Below are 4,644 nucleotides of genomic sequence, written 5' to 3'. Positions count from 1 at the left end.
CATTCCCTCTCTACCCATTGTTTTCTCTTGATCCTTTTAACTGTGACATATCTGCAGTATCATGGATGCATGCAGCCACTGACTTTGCATGCGTTTTTGGGTGCGACAGAGAGCTGAAAACACCTTCATACTTTCTCTCAAGCTCCCCTCAGGCTTCTGAGGAGCTCCCCATAAACAGCCACAAGCCCTCTGAGGCAGGGTCTGTCTTTTTGGTCACTATTTTTACAGTGCCTAGCAGCTAAAATCAAGGTGTAGTCTCTGTTCTTATCAGTTTAATATCTGATATGTCCTTAATTTGCGGACTGTATATTAAATTGATTTTTGAAACAGGGGGCTGGAAGAGGAGCTTACTCTGTCCACCCCATGCATTGACCTGTTATTGCAGTGCCTCTGGGAATAAAAAAAAAGGAAAAACAGTTGGGTGGGTGGGGGTCCATGACAAGGGCTCCTAGGCACTAAGGTAATACAAATAAATAAGATAGTGGAATTTGCTTCAGGTTTTTGTTTATAAAGCCTAACAAATCAATTTATAGTACTAATGTGGGATTCAGATCCATCTGGGCTTCCGAGCTGCCAAATGAAAGAATGTTCTGTAACAAGTTACAGCATGCTAAAGGAGGAAGGGTTCAGAGTAGACATTAGAAAATAGCTTTTAATTGTAAGACCAATTGATCAATGAAATAAACTGTGACCATTGCCTAGAATGGATCATCACTGAGAATGCCACACTCAGGGCTGAGACATCCCAAGAACTAGTACTTTATTCTATCATGAGAGTCACCAAACCAGTAACAAAATGAGCTTCTGTAGCACCACACTAGTTAACAAGAAGCCAAAATCGCAGACCGCTTTAGGCATTCCAGATCCTGGTTCCCATCCAGACAAATTAGTCTAATATAGTGAGAGGTTACTGAAAACCCAATTCACTGTACATGAGGTTCTACCAATCCCAAAGGATGAGACACTTATCCCCAGGTCAATATATATTTAGGATCTTACCCAAATATCATGCTGTCAGCCAATTCTTAGTAAATTAAAGATTTTATTAATAATAAAAGAAAAAGAGTTAAATGGTTAAAGAATCATATACAAGTGATTGGAAAATCCTCAGATCAGAATTGTAGCATTGATGGTAAATTTGCTAGTTTGCACAAAAGTCTCTCTGGAATCATTCCAACAGGTCAGAATCCAAAGGCAGCTTAGATGTAGACTCAGTTCAAGTCTTTCCACTCATTTTCCAGGGTATTTCAAGTAACTACTTGGAAGATCTCAGTCCCATGGCTTAAACTTTCCCTGTTCAAAGTTCAGCAGACTAGAGATGCAGAATCAGGCCCGAGGTTTCTCTTTTATAGCTGGAACAGGCTGTCAAGTGTTTTGAGCACCCCATGTGACTGCAGCTCCTTCTTTGTTGAGCACATACTGACCCATTCCGTTTCCTATGCGTCCACAGGTAATCTAGTTACACTGATTGCTGGTCATTCATTAAGAATAGGGATAGATAAACTGAAGACAATTTAGGTAATATTACCAGTTTCCTGCAGTGACTCACATCTTTGATCTTCAGGTTAACTGAACACAATCGCATACATAATGTAAAGGCAATTCAGACATGAAAGGGACTTAGGCAAACATTTATCATCTCCCTTGATTCCTATTACTACTAATGAATGGGTTAGTGATTGCTGGTCTGCTTACATCTCTTTGATATTCACACATGTGAATTGTACTGATTACAATTGCAATGCCTTTTGTTAATTTATGGGTCATACACGGGGTTAGTAGTTTGTTATGCTGGTGAACCAGCTAAGTGTCACAATCCCAAAATGATCACCATGTGCTCAGAAACAGGTTAGATTAGTGAGAATGATAGGAGCAATCATGCAAATTAAGGGCTTGAGAGGATAGGATGACCCTATCTTCTGGTTTCAGCTATTCCATCCCATGCAGATAGTTCTGGAGTTCTTATTAAAGCATTTTCTCTCTATTTGCTATTTCTAAACAGCAAATCCTTGCAAACAAAGTATAGCAGAGAGTTTACAAAATACTCTTTAGAGCACACTGAGTCTACTTAACCATTCTGACAATATAGTTCCTGTGACACTTATGTTCTCATTAATGAGGTCCTCCAGCTCTTGGGAGAATGGGAAATGGCACTCTTCCACTTCAATCATATGCCTTCACTTTTAGCTCCACTTTTTCCTAATTTAAGAGGATGTCCCAGTTCTGATTTATAAAGGAACCCATGAGATGTGGGTGAAATGCAGGATTTGAAGGCTGCAAAGTTTATAGAACTGTAGAAACATTTTTCCAGTTGAGATTCAGGAGCAAATGCTCATTACATTTTTCCCCCCTCAGGTGTGAAGAACTTCTGAAGTTCTCTTGATTCCCTGAAGATCCATATTTTTGTGCAGCTGTAATCTCCAGGTGACATCAGTTAGCCAATGTTCTTCCACCTAAGTAGTCCTCCCAACTGGCACGGTGTGAACCTTTCATAACAAAAGGAAAGAACTGATTAAAAGTAGCCAGTTTGGGATTTTAGTGTGCCCATGGAACTCAGGATGGTTTTCACATAAGAGTTACCACAGCTCCCACACCAATTAGTAAACTTGGAGAAAGATTTGAACACATCTGACTGAACTGTGATTTTGGGTGGAAAAAACTGAATGTATACAGTCACATTTGTGCTTTGCTGTGAGGACTTTTTGTTTTGCTTGAACGGGAAACTCAAAAATAAGCCTCAAGGCACTACGAACTCCCATGAAGAGCCAAGTGAAAAAAGTTCATTTGAAGTTCTGTAAAGGGAGAATTTGGTTCACAAAACTCCATTCCCAACACCTTCCAGCATAGGAGGTGAGATACCTATTTTTCATTCCTCATCTTGGTATCTGCACAGTGGGGTAGAGATTAATCCAATGGCACTAGGCAGGCTCACCTGCAACATCCAGATCATCTCCCACTCCATAAATCTCATGTGAGGGGATTTTTTAGGAAAGCCATATCAGGCTCCACTCAGAGATCAACCCAACAGTGTTTAATTACCTTGGCCCAAGCAGAGGGCCTGCCTCCAAATCTGGTGGTTCCCCTAAGATCCACTGAGATCCTGTGCCTCTTCCTCACCTCAGGGGGGACTAATAAGGATTCCCGCAGCTGTGGCTGCTCTTGGGACACCCAGGAAGGTCTCCAGGAAATCCAGGACGGTTGGGGGCCGTATTCATGTCTCCAGGGAATCTCCTTGGGGCTAGGCAACCCTTTGTCCTTGGCTGCTCAATTTCCAAGAAGTCTACGGGCAGGCAGTTGAGACAGCTGAGCCCCCCAGTTCCCTAATACTGTAGGAACCTAGCTTAAAAGCTAAAATTTGTTAAGGAAAAAAAGTATGTAGAGATCTACTAATATTTCAGAAAAACGAAGTGATCTTCAGTGACCTTTTCAAGTTTATGATAGAAATGCTCAAAATGATAGTTAAACCAGGGTGACAGGAATCATGAAGTCAAGCTATATGTAAAGTGGTGCCCCGGATCAGCAGGTTACAATGCTCCTGTGGTAGTAATCTTTACATTCTGGAGTGAGTTTGTTACAACAAAGTAACGCCTTATCCCAAAAGTAGTTCCAGTGAACTTTGTGGAACTGCATTTAATATAAGGCATTACTCCACTGGAGAAAGGGTGTCAAAATCCATCCCTAGGAGGAACTCTGTCACCTTAAAGAAGCCTTTTAAAAAAAAAAAAAAAGTTTACCATGTTCCCTCTAAATGCCTGTAGTTCCCTCAGCACTGCACCTCACACATGACCAGGGCAGAAACAAGCAATGCTCCCTGCCTACTTGACAAGGCCACTTCACCCTGTCACAGCACAAATACAGTACACACCTTTGTAGTGACATTCATACACATCACAATTATTAACTGCCTGCTCTGATGTCCAGTAGACAATGTACCATACAAACAATGACTTTTCTTTGTAGTGACCCCTACACTTCTTAATGAAGGGAAATGTCAGTTAATTGTGCTTTGTTAATGAATTTCTCACACAAGATAAAAATCTGCCTGCTTACTTTAAACTAAAAAAACATTTTCTTCTTGTACAAGAGCAGTTATCTATTATAGCACTGAAGTTAGCAAAACTATTTATTAAGTGAGGCATTTCAGCGTATCACATTTGATTCCCCCCACGCCCCACTGGCTCCCTTCTACACACACAAACCCCAACTTGGATGTCTCTAGGTTTGTGAACTATTTAGATTAGTCTTTTTTTTTCCCTTTAGTCATTTTGCAATATGTTCAGACTGAGCCAACCAACTCTGAGCTAACTACCCGCCACCTTCAGCTGCATTTCAGAACAGAATATTCACCCTCCTTGTGATCTGTTCAAAACTGAGCATTGCTGAATAAGGTAGGGATCCAGCTCTAAATTTAATTTCTGCCAAAAGCAACATAAAATGAAAATGTATTTGGATGAAAGCAAATTCAGTTCACATTAGAGTGAGGCACAGAAGGAAAATATTGGAACAGTGAACAGAACACTTAAAGGTTAAAGGTTAACGATTAATGGGTAACCATTCCTTCCAAAGTATTGATAATCTTCCATGTCTCTTTGGCAGCAGAAAATTAGTAGTGAAAGCCTCAGTGTTCGTGTGGAAAGAGAAGAA

At 40.6% G+C, this 4,644-nt stretch overlaps 1 non-coding gene across 1 annotated transcript; it reads left to right on the top strand.

Moving 5' to 3' along the window:
• Nucleotides 1-215: 215 nt before the first annotated feature.
• On the top strand, nucleotides 216-410 carry LOC141995477 (U2 spliceosomal RNA). Its single transcript, XR_012641328.1, has one exon. It is a non-coding gene; the product is annotated as a U2 spliceosomal RNA (small nuclear RNA).
• The last annotated feature ends 4,234 nt before the right edge of the window (nucleotides 411-4,644 follow it).

Source organism: Natator depressus, chromosome 10, assembly GCF_965152275.1.
Source record: "Natator depressus isolate rNatDep1 chromosome 10, rNatDep2.hap1, whole genome shotgun sequence".
NCBI lineage: Eukaryota > Metazoa > Chordata > Testudines > Cheloniidae > Natator > Natator depressus.
Note: the sequence above shows the minus strand (reverse complement) of the source record. Positions and strands in the feature narration are given on the sequence as shown.